A 12,649-nucleotide genomic window follows, 5' to 3' on the forward strand; every position below is an offset into this window, starting at 1 on the left:
GTCTTCTTTCTCCGTTTTTTGGGGGTTTTTTTTGTGGATCTGGGGATGGAACCCAGGGGCATTCGACCTCCGAGCTACACCTCCTGCCCTATTTTTTATTCTTTATTTTGAAACTGGGTCTCACTGAGTTGCAGAGGGCCTCACTAAGTAGCTGAGGCTGTCCGCGAACCATGATCCTCCGGTCTCAGCCTCCCGAATGCTGGGATTACAAGCGTGCGCCACCACGCCCGGCTCTTTCTCAGTTTTGAAGACTGTCTCCTCTCGCTCTGTCTCCTCTGACCCTCTCCTACCTTTCTCCCACTGAAGTTTTTCTCCTCCACGTACTTTTGGACCTTCCGACTGTCAGCGGCTTCTTCAAAGTTCCTCCACCCACGCCAGTGAGATGCCTCTCTAAGCGTCCATGTTTTATTTAGTTAGTTTTAATCAGGGACCTAAAATCTCTGTTCAGTAAAAATCATCCGACCTGTTGCATGAGAGCTAATACTAGGCTTGTCTCTTGTTTCAAGGAGTACTGTGATCTGTACATGCCAGATACCTAATGGCGTTTTTACTGATTTTATGAGATAACCTTTTCCATATATCTTGGAAAAGCTTATATAAGCTTTGGGCTGGGCACTAATGAACCCTTTACTGCATGTGTACAAATTATAAATGGCTCGGCACTCCCCGGTGGAGCAAGGTTTCTCGTTAGCTTTACTTGGCATGCAACTGGAAAAAAGGATTTTGGGGACCTGCAAGTCAATGCGTAAAGCTAAAAGAAAACCTGGTCAAAGTGTCAGTCAGTCCTCTAAGAAGCAAAAACACAAGCTATGTCTGTCCCTAAAATGACCAAATATTGCCCAAAATAAAGGTCAGAGTGTGACTCAACCCTTGTCGCCATGGCAACATGTTTGACAGTTCATTTTCTTATGACCAGCTGGTAATCCTTTGAGACTACCACGCCCAGGCCTGTGGCCTCATGACTCAGAGTCTTAAGATTTACAGCATATTCCCAAGAGACAAAGGGCATTCCTCTGGGTAAATCCCTTCGAATACTCACAAATCAATTATTTACTATGGATAATCCATTCAAGTAAATAGGTTGCCAGTTACCTGTACAGAAAAGAGTTTATGTTTTCATGCTTGTTCCAAGGCTACACAGTTGCTTCTATGTGGAGTTGAGAGGCAATAACAATACAGTATCAGCCAAGGCCCTTTCACACCCTAGAGACTAGAGAATGCCAAGACTTTTTTTTTTTTTTTTTTTTTGTACTAGGAATTAATTGAACACAGGGATGTTCTATCTCTGAGCTAGATACTGCCAGCTCTATTTTATTTTTTATTTTATTTTATTTTTTGTGGTACTTGGGGGTGGAACCCAGAGGCTTTTCTACCTCCGGCTACACTACCAGCCCTATTTTATACTTTATTTGGAAACAGGGTCTCACTAAGTTTCTGAGAGCCTCACTAAGTTGCTGAGGCTGGCTTTGAACCTGTGTGATCCTCCTGTCTCAGCCTCCCAAGCACTGGGATTACAAGAGTGCACCACCATGCCTGGCTCTATTTTATTTTTTGGAAACCATCTGAGGTAGTAACCGCTGAGCTAAAGCCGACCCTATTTTATTTTTTATTTTGAAACAGGGTCTGTCACTAAGTCGCTGAGGCTGGTCTGGAATCTTCCTCCCAAGTACGGGTGGATTACAGGAATGCACCTCTGCTCCTGACTCTAAGGTTTCCTCTTCTTCTTCCTCCTTTTCCCATCCTCTTCCCTCCTCCTCCTCCTTCTCCTTCTCCTCCTCCTCCTCCTCCTCCTTCTCCTCCTCCTCCTCCTCCTCCTCCTCCTCCTCCTCCTCCTTCCCCTCCTCCTCCTTCTCCTTCTCCTCCTCCTCCTCCTCCTCCTTCTCCTCCTCCTCCTCCTCCTTCTCCTCCTCCTCCTCCTCCTCCTTCCCCTCCTCCTCCTTCTTTTGTGGTACTGGGGATTGAACCCAGAAGTGTTCTACCTCTGAGCTACACCCCTGCCCTATTTTATATTTTATTTTGAAATAGAGTCTCACTAAGTTGCTGAGGGTCTGGCTAAATTGCCGGTGCTGGCCTCAAACCTGTGTGATCTTCTTGTCTCAGCCTCCCAACTCCTGGATTGCAGGCCTGTGCAATGTGTGGCTACATTATCGCTTACTTGGTTATCTCAGTGAGTGCAGAACTTCCTTTCGAACTAGCTGATACCTGATTTGCTCCATAGTTTACATAAACAAGTTGCTGCAAGGATTCTTTTGCTCAGTGTTTTTCTATACCAGCTAGTAAAGTCAGGACCTCTGGATTCTGCTGTGCGGCCTGAAGGAGCTTACGTAACCCAATCACTTCCCCTATGACTTGTCCGTTTACTTATGGACTTGGTCATCCGCTTAGTCCCTAGACCCAGGGCTTATACACAGGAACTTGATTCCTAACCATTCTTGGGTTGGGAAGTCCAAGAGCAAGGCTGGCAGAGTGAGCCAGCCTTCGCCTGTCCTCATGGAGAGCTTCTGCCTCCTAGTACATCCGTTTAGGGGTTAGGATTTCAACGTGGGATTTGGGGGGAACACAAACATTCAGACTACAGCATCCTGCCAGGAAAAATGAGATGACCCTTTTCTATTTCTTCTAACAAAAAGAGAAGATGAAGTTAAAAAAAAGGATATGTATCTTATACACAATTTCCTGTGTACAATGTATGAGTTATCTCAAAATTGCTTCATAAGGGAATTGCTTTGAGACTAGGTTTATTGACTTAAGAGAAGTAGTCAGTTTTTTGTTTTTTGTTTTTTGGGTTTTTTTTGGTTCATTCTCTAGGGAATTGACATTAACAAGGTTTCTGCATCTGGTTTTTGTTTTTCTTTCTTTTTGTGTGTGTGGGGGGCACTGGAGATTGAACCCAAGTGCATTCCTATTTCTGAGTAACACCCGCAGCCTTGCATTTTTTTATTTTTATTTTGAAACAGTCTCATTTAATTGTGGGGAGTCTTAGTAAATTGCTAAGGCTGGCTGTGAACCTCCTGTCTCAGTCTCTGAGGTACTGGAATTACAGGCATGCGCCACCATGTCCAGCTGTTTCTTTGATTTCTACAAATATAATTTATTGAGTTCTTGTTAAATGTTTTATGCTTTTTATTTTTTGTACTGGGGATTGAACCCAAGGGCATTTCACCTCTGAGGTACACCTCCAGCCCCTTCTTAAAATTTCTGAAGCAGGGTCTTCCAAAATTGTTGAGGCAGATCTCAAACCTGCAGTCTTCCTTTCTTAGCCTCCAAACTATCAGGATTACAGGCATGCATGCCTGGCATATTTATTTATTTGTTTATATTGTGGTACTGGAGATTGAATCCAGGGGCATTCTACCTCTGAGCTACATCCCCAGCCCTATTTTTTGTTCTTTATTTTTTATTTTTTAATTAAAAAATTGTGTGTGTGTGTGTGTGTATGTGTGTGTGTGTGTGTGTGTGTGTGTGGTACTGGGGGTGGAACCCAGGGGCTTTTCTACCTCTGGGCTATACTCCCAGACCTATTTTATGCTTTATTTGGAAACAGGGACTCACTAAGTTGCTGAGAGCCTCACTAAGTAGCTGAGGCTGGCTTTGAACCTGTGCGATCCTCCTGTCTCAGCCTCCCAAATACTGGGATTACAAGCATGCGCCACCACACCCAGCTCATTTTATAATTTTTAAGGAGCATTAAATAGTTAACTAGAGCCGTGCGTGGTGGCACACGCTTGTAATCCCCGCACGTGGGAGACTGAGACAGGAGGATCGAGCAGGTTTGAAGCTAGCCTCAGCTGGCTTAAGAGACCCTGTTTCCAAATAAAATATAAAATAGGTCTGGGAGTGTAGCCCAGAGGTAGAAGGCCTCTGGGTTCCATCCCCAGTACCACCACCTAAAAAAAAAAAAAAAAAAAAAAAAAAAAAGTTAACTTTAAAAAGAAGAGCCTTGGAAATGATCAAGTCAAATAGTCCGCAGGACGCCGGGCGTGGTGGCGCACGCCTGTAATCCCCGCGCTTGGGAGGCAGAGACAGGAGGATCGCGCAGGTTCGAAGTCAGCCGCGCTGGCTTAAGAGACCCTGTTTCCAAATAAAAATATAAAAAAAAAAATAGGTCTGGGAGTGTAGCCCAGAGGTAGAAGGGCTTCCAGGAACCCCAGTACCACCAAAAAAAAAAAAAATAGTCCGCAGGATTTTTCTCCAGTGCTCTTACCATGAATTTACTCACTTAGCAATGTGCCCACTACGTGGTACTTGGACCCATTAATGAAAAGTATACCAAAAAAAAATTGGCCCATCAGGAGAGGAGTGGGAAGAAAGGTGGGGAGATGGGCAACAATAAAGAGTGGATATCATAGACAAGCCAACCTTATAGCATGCTGGAGGCTGATAAATGCTATGGACAAAAGAAAAGTTAGAGCAGGGCAAGGGCAGCGGGAGGAGCCACTGGGGACGGTGCGGAGCTGCCGCTGTGTTTTAAGCAGGACCGGAAGGAGTAGACCCAGAGAAGGCATTACTCAAGCAATGACCTGAGGAGGTGAGAGTTAGTCATAGGGGATGGTTAGCTGGTGAGGAAATGGAGCCTGGATCTCTACGGCCATGGTGGAGGGAGCAAGGCAGGGAGAAATGAGAAGAAAAGTCAGCGCTAACCTTCAAGTGAAAATGCTTGCTTCCTTCCTTCATTTTCTTTTAGCAATATGGCTAAAAGAAAATCTATATATGCCATATTGTGTGTGTGTGTGTGTGTGTGTGTGTGTGTGTGTGTGTGTAACATATATACAACATATATATATGCCATATACACAAACACATGTTTGGGTTTTTTTTTCAGTACTGGATATTGAACCAGGGGCATTCTACCTCTGACCTACACCTACAACCCTATTTTTTATTCTTTTTTTTTTTTTTTTTTTTGGTGGTACTGGGGGTGGAACGCAGAGGCTTTCTACCTCCAGGTTATACTCCCAGACCCATTTTATATTGTATTTGGAAATAGAGTCTCACTAAGTTGCTGAGAGCCTCACTAAGTAGCTGAGGTTGGCTTCAAACCTGTGTGATCCTCCTGTCTCAGCCTCCCAAGCGCAGGGATTACAAGTGTGTGCCACCACACCCAGCTATTCTTTATTTTGAAACAAGGTCACTAAGTTGCAAAGGGCCTCACTAAGTAGTTGAGGCTGGCCATGAACCTGTGATCTTCCTGTCTCAGCTTCCCTCGTTCCGGGATTATAAGCGTGCGCCACCACACCTGACTCTCTACTTTATTTATTTATTTATTTATTTATTTATTTATTTATTTATTTATGTATGTATTGGGGATGGAACCCAGGGGCATTGTACCTCTGAGCTACACCTCCAGCCCTAGCTTTTAGTCTTTTTATTTTATTTATCTATTTATTTGGTGGTACTGGGATTCCTGGAAGCTCTTCTACCTCCGGGCTACACTCCCAGACCTATTTTATACTTTTTTATTTTTGGAAACAGGGTCTCTTAAGCCAGCGCGGCTGGCTTTGTACCTGCGTGATCCTCCTGTCTCTGCCTCCCAAGCGGAGAGATTACAAGCGTGCGCCACCACGCCCAGCTAGTCTTTTTATTTTTGAAACAGGGTCTCCCTGGTTGCTGAGTCTGGCCATGAACCATGATCCTCCTGTCTCAGCCTCCCTTGTACTGGGATTATAAGCATGAGCCACCACACCTGGCTCTCTTTTTATTTATTTATTTTTAAATATTTATTTATTGCTGGGCATAGTGGCACATGCTTGTAATCCCTGCGCTTGGGAGGCTGAGACAGGAAGATCACATATGTTTGAAGCCAGTCTCAGTTACTTAGTGAAGCTCTCAGCAACTTAGTGAGGCCCTGTTTCCAAATAAAGTATAAAATACATCTGGGAGTATAGCCTGGAGGTAGAAAGCCCCTGGGTTCCACTCCCAGTACCACCAAAGAAATAATAATAATAAATAAATAAATAACATTTATTTATTTATTTTGCAGTACCGGGATGGAACCCAGGGGCACTGTACCTCTGAGCTACACCCCCCAGCCCTAGTTTTCAGTCTTTTTATTTTTGAAACAGGGTTTCCCTGAGTTGCAAAGGGCCTCACTAAGTAGCTGAGGCGATCCTCCAGTCTCAACCTCCTGAAAGGTGGGATTACAAGCATGTGCCACCACGCCTGGCTTTATTTTTTATTTTGAAATGGAGTTTTACTAAGACCTCAAACCCACAACCCTCCTGTTTCAGCCTCCCAAGTACTGGGTTACAGTTGTGCACCACCACGCACAGGCGACAGTCCTGTTCTTGGGAAGCAGGCTGCCTCCCCCGCTCAGTGCACATCATCCCAGTGGCCTAAGCAGACCTTCACTTGTGCTAACAAACCAGCGTATCAGTCCCAGTCAGCTGCAGTGACTGCCATGTCCCTTGGGACACGTCTCCTACTACTTGGGAGCGCTTCTCTGCACTGCCCGCGGTCCTCCCTGGTGAGCACACTGATGTCTTCCCATGGCTGTCTCTGGAGGCTTGCCAAGAGCCAGCACAGCCCAGGCGCTGGGCTCAAGTGCTTTCAAAGCCTTCACAGAGTCGGCCCTCTCCTCTCTCTCTGGGCTCTATGATGACATTCCCTCTCTGGTCCTTTGTCCTTATACCTTTCTCTGGCACCGAACCCCTTCCTCTTCTAGCTCCCAACCCAAAGCCTTCCTGACACATCAGCTCACAGGGACCAGAGGCTCTTCACGCACAGGCCACTGGCTAGATGCTGAGTCCCAGCGTGGGACCAGAAGCTGCTACTCCATTGAAACATCGGAATGAAATAGCAACCATGCTCCTCAGTTGTCGGGAAATAATTTTACCTTGTGGTCAATTATTCTTTCCATTTTCTAAAGAGAGCTCCCAACATCCTAAATCAACCAAATGATGGTGCATTGCAGACCCACCCTTTCTTCCTCTTCCTCCCTCCCTCTCTCTCTCTCTCCTTTCATTTTGTTTTTTTTGCCTCTGTCTGTTGAGTCATGAATATTCCATTTCCAAAGGCTTACTTCTTCGATCCTTACATACTCTCAACGTAACCTGTGCTATTTATTATCATGGTTATATTTAATTCTCTGTGCCTGTCTTCTCATCTCTAAAATGGCAATAAGAATAGTACCTACCCCTGTATGTGCATATAAAGCACTAGCCACTTAATAGTACTCGATGAACTAGCTGTTATTGTTGTTGTTGTTGTTGTTGTTGTTATTATTATTATTATTATTATTATTATTTTCTGAACTTTAAAAATCTATCTAGAAGCCGGGCATGGTGGCGCACGCTTGTAATCCCAGCATTCAGGAGGCTGAGACTGGAGAATCGCGGTTCACGGACAGCCTCAGCTACTTAGTGAGGCCCTCTGCAACTCAGTGAAACCCTGTTTCAAAATAAAGAATAAAAAAATTGGGCAGGGGGTGTAGCTCTGAGGTTAAATGTCTCTGGGTTCCATCCTCATACTCATCATCATCATCATCATCATCATCATCATCATCATCATCATCATCATCATCATCTATCTAGGACATCCTTACCTCAGTGTCTACCCCACTAAATGTCACCAAATGTATACCAGCTCTTTCCACGCACCGCTATTGGTAGTGACAGCCTTACACAAGGCCGAGCTGTGTGTTCTGGGGAACGACCCTAGGGGCATCCTACCACAGATCTATTTTGAAAAATGGCCTCCATCAGTGTCTGAGGGTATTACTAAATTGCTGAGGCTGGCTCCAAACCTGCCATCCTTCTGTTTCATCTTCCCAAGTACTGAGTAATTCACTGCACCCCGCTCCATTCTTTTCAGGACTCTTCCCCGAATCTTTGAGAAAACAGCTTTCCTAAGATGTAATTAATTAATTAATTCAACACATATTTATTGAGAACCTACTATGCATGGCTGTCCGAGTAGCTGCTGGGGACGCCCGGGGCAGCAATGCTAACTGCTCAGTAGATCAGAACCGGGCTGAAAGGGCGGGGACCTGGGAGCCTCTGCCGCCCGCAGACCACGCGACGGGACCCTCAGGACACAAGTCACTGTGCACCTTTGGGTGAGGCTTTGGGTCAATGGGGACGGGGTGCGCCTGCCTGCAAAGGAGGAGAAAACACACTAGTAAACACAGAATAAGCAAGCAAGCCAAGGCCGCAGAGGGGCGCGCACGGAGGGCAGCTCCAGGACTAGGACCCCTCTTGGGGCGGTGGCGCCGCGTCCCCGGCGGCCGCAGAGGGGCGCGCCCTGGGGTCCCCGCGCCCTCCCGGTCCCTCCTGGTGGTCCGAGCGTCTCTTCTGCGCCCGGGGAGCGGGGCGGGGCGGCAAGGGCGCGGCCGGGGAGGCGGGCCCCGGGCCGGGCGTACTAGAAGGCGGCGCCGCGCCCCCGGCGCCCACTCTGCTCGCCAGGAGCCTCGGGAGCCAGCGACCGGGTGGCCGAGAGGTGAGCGCGGGACCGCTGGGCTGGGGGTGCGGGCCCCGGGGGGCGCGGACGGAGGTCCCGGGCCCGCCCATAGCTACGGTCCCCCGGGGTCTGAGACCTGGGGAAGGGCGCGTCTGGGGGCCACGGTGTGTGCGGGCACGCCGGGCAGCGCGGAGGGGGGCGCCCCAGCCCTGCGCACCCTCCAGGAGCCGCGCCCCGGCCGCCAGGCCCGCCCTGCTACCTAGCGGCTCCCTCTGCTTGGAGTTAGAACCAGGTCCCCCTTCCCAGCGCCTCCTGGGAGCCCAGATCTATCTGGATGCCTCTTTGGGACATCTTTGGGACATCCGCTGAACCTTGGGCGGGAGAACTCATCCCAGGGACGCAGACGAGTTCTTCTGCCCTGTCCAGCAGCGGCAGGGCCGGCAGCCACTCTCTGAATGCTGAGCCCACGGAAAATGGTGCTGCCCCAAGGCCTGAGTGAGCATGTGTCCGGCTTAGCAAAGACTGCAACCTTTAGGCTTTTGCAAGTCCAGTGACTCATGCCTGCCCTGAAATGGCTAATTTGTCCTCGGCATAGACGCGCTGGGTGTGGTAGGATGTTGGGTGCCAGTGTGCAGAATCCTAGCTGGGGGCTTGTAAAATGTACGTGAGGATTTATTCTGACCCATCAGTCGTTCAGTTAAAAACACTAAACGGCTTGCATTCTGAGGAATAGGCGAAGCCAGATGCGGTGGCACATGCTTGTCATCCCAGCATTCGGGAGGCAGAGACAGGAGGATCTGGGTTTGCAGACAGCCTCAGCTACTTCGTGAGGCCCTCTGCAACTCAGTGAGACCCTGTTTCAAAGTAAATAATAATAATAATAATAATAATAATAATAAGGCTGGGGGTGTAGCTCGAAGGTAGAATGCCCCTGGGTTCCATCCCCAGTACCACGAAAGAAAGAAAGAAAGAAAGAAAGAAAGAAAGAAAGAAAGAAAGAAAGAGGATGCTCAGTGCCTGAAGTTGGGATACAGGGATGGAGGCTGCGACTTCCCAGGCAGCCCAATTCTTAAGGGTAGAGAATTCTATTCCAGATGCTGTGGAATATTTGTAAAGCGACTCCTTGGAATTGGATTGCAGACAACTAGAACACCTTGACCTCTGTGACCTAGCCTGTTTCTTGAATCCTGAGAAAGGAAAGGGGGCCAGGCTCACTTATTCTAAAGAAAATAATAGTGATAAAAATTAACCACCTGGTTATAGAGCATGAAAAAAAAAAAAAACCTTTCACCAACTTCCAAATTTCTAACTCATCTGACTCAACTTTATAAACCTTTCATGTTAGGAAACTATCTCCATAAAAAAGCTTAATAATGAAAACTTTTGCTGGGCGTGGTGGCACACACTTTGTAATCCCCGCGCTTGGGAGGCAGAAACAGGAGGATTGTGCAGGTTTGAAGCCAGCTGCTCTGGCTTAAGAGACCCTGTTTCCAAAAATAAAATTAAAAAAGTATAAAATAGGTCTGGGAGTGTAGCCCAGAGGTAGAAGGGCTTCCAGGAACCCCAGTACCACCAAAAAGAAAGAAAACTTTTCTTCTACAACTGTCTCCCTTTTTAGACACTGACTTTGAACCCTTTTCTAGTAGGAGCTTCCATTCCAGGGATGGTCACGTCTCGTCCTTGATCTTGGGGGATGGGCGCTGCTTCCTAAATTTATCACATTTGGGGATTGTGTTTAAAATCAGCATAGTTCATATGCCGGGGAGTTTGATGATGGTCCTGAATGTTTCACGCTTAGCATACTTCTTGAGAGATTGATGCCCAAAGCTGGTGGTGTTCATGTAGAGAGGGTGAGTCTCCCGTCAAGAGTCCTTAGTCAGTGATAGTTCTCTGTGCTGCCCATGAGCACAGGTGCTTTATTTAGACTTTCACTTCTTGCTAGTGCTCTCAAGAGGTCAATGTTGGTCTCATCTATAATTTAGGTACCTGTTCTACCAGAACCCTCATTAGCCAGACTGTAAATCTTCTCTGCAATAGAGACCTATATTCATATAGTGTAACTTGACCTTACCTACCAATTGGCTTATACACATATATACCTGAGACTCACCGTAATTCATCTACACTGTGCCATGGCCTTTCTTTCCTGTGACCTCTGAGAAACAGGCTCTCACTGAGGACAGGTGGGCAGCTCTCTGTGGCTGGCACCTGAACTGGTTCTTCTCATTAAATTCCTCCTGGGTAACCGAAGAGCCAGCCAGGGCCGTGCTTCCAGTTTGCAACTGACTATGGGTCACGTGTTCTGTCTTGACTGCTATTCAGCTTTTCCAAAGGGGGAAAAAGCAGTAACTGAGAAGCTCAAGGTAACCCTACCTCCTAGAGGCCAAGGAACTATGACGAGAAAGAAGTCCAGGGGAAGCACTGGTCTCCTTTCTCCCAGCTCAGCACCGCCACACTGGGCTTTGGCAGCAGGCGGGCTCTCCTGCCGCCAGGATCCAGATCTCAGCAAGGACAGAAGCAGACACTGGCCTGGTTCCTAGGAGAGAAGTGAGAGGGCGCCCCAGAGCCGGGTGGAGAGGCCTCCACAGTTTGCTTCATTACAGTTTGCATGAAAGTGGGACCTTTAAGAGCAGAAACTTCAGGAGCCTTCCCTGGAACCCAGACAACCGGGTTGATTGCTAGGTGGGCTAGAACAGCATAGTGCAGTGATAGCTACTCTATTAAAAGCAAAAGCTACCAATTAACCGCTTATTAAAATGGCCTACATTCTGACTCATCTTTAAATTCCCTATTTCAAAGCTGTACAGAGCTGATTCCTCTTGGTGTTTCCAAACATGGACACCCAGGTACTTTTCTCTACTTTTTGTTCATCTTTTATGAACATGTATGTGCATGTGTGTGTATGTTCCCACCCTAGCACTTCAAAGGTCTCCAATAACTGTAAGAACCAGGATGGAGTTCGCATATCTAAACTATCTCTTTCTGTAAACTACTCATAAAAAAAAAAAAAGGAGAAGAAGAAGAAAAGAAAATTTCTGGGCAAGTAAGAAATATATTTATCTGAACAGGTGTCTTTTATTTTTCTCATGAAGTTCTGGGATTACTAGCCTTGACTTCAAAAGAATGCTAGTTAAGCTGGGTGAGGTGGCGCACACTTGTAATCCCAGCATTTGGGAGACTGAGACAGGAGCATAGTGATTGCAGACATTTTCAGCTACTTAGGCCCTTTGCAACTCAAGGAGGCCATGTTTCAAAATCAGGAATAAAAAATAGGGCTGGGTGTGTAGCTTGGAGGTAGAATGGCCTTGGGTTCTATCCTCAGTCAGTACCACATACACACACAAAAAACAGTTATAGCAGAATGCAGTGGCACACCCCTATAATCTCAATACTTGGGAGACTGAGACAGGAGGATTGCAGGTTTGAGGCTAGTGCAGGGAAACTTAGTGAGACCCTGTTTCATAATAAGAAAGGGATGGGTATACAGTTCAGTGGTAGGTCCTCCTGAGTTCAATCCCCGGTACAAAAAAAAAAAAAAAAAAAACCCGATTATAAATCCTTTGAAAAAAGATATCTGATGGTTTGTATTTGACATACTCAAAACAAGGCACACCTAATTTTTGGAAAAGTACAACTTATTGGGTGAAATGTGGTTATAGTTAGCAGAGTGACTGTGCAAAGTGGTATCCTCGCATGCAGCATGGCTGCATGCCAAGTGAGTCACCAGCTCGCTTTCTGACAAAAACATGACCTTGTTTTTTAATTTGTTTACAATTTCAGCATATTTTGTTGTTCTGGATGAAAAAACCACAGAGTACATTTCTCAACGAAACAATGAACACTTTCAAAGAACTATACTCTAAAATTTCAAAGTATGAGATTTTAAATGAGTGGAGAATGAGCTTGAGTTAGGAGTCAGGAGGCTTGGGCCCTGGTCCCTGACCTGCCCGGGACAGGATGGCTTTGGGCCACCACATTAGTGCTCTGTTCCTCAGCTTCCTCATCTACAGTCTGAAGATTAATTCTCTCCTGTTGCTCTCCTAGGATTCTGAGCAGCATCAAAATAGATAAGGCCTGTGAAAGCACTTTGCATACTGAGAAGCGGCACACAGAGGCAGAGTGCCTGCCAGGCATCGTGGTGCCCGCCTGTGAGTCCAGTGCTTGAAAGGCTAAGACAGGAAGATCGCAGGTTCGAGGACAGTCTAAGCAGTGTAGGGAGATTCTCAGCAACCTAGCAAGACCCTTTTTCAAAAAC

Source organism: Muscardinus avellanarius, assembly GCF_963383645.1.
Source record: "Muscardinus avellanarius genome assembly, chromosome: 12".
NCBI lineage: Eukaryota > Metazoa > Chordata > Mammalia > Rodentia > Gliridae > Muscardinus > Muscardinus avellanarius.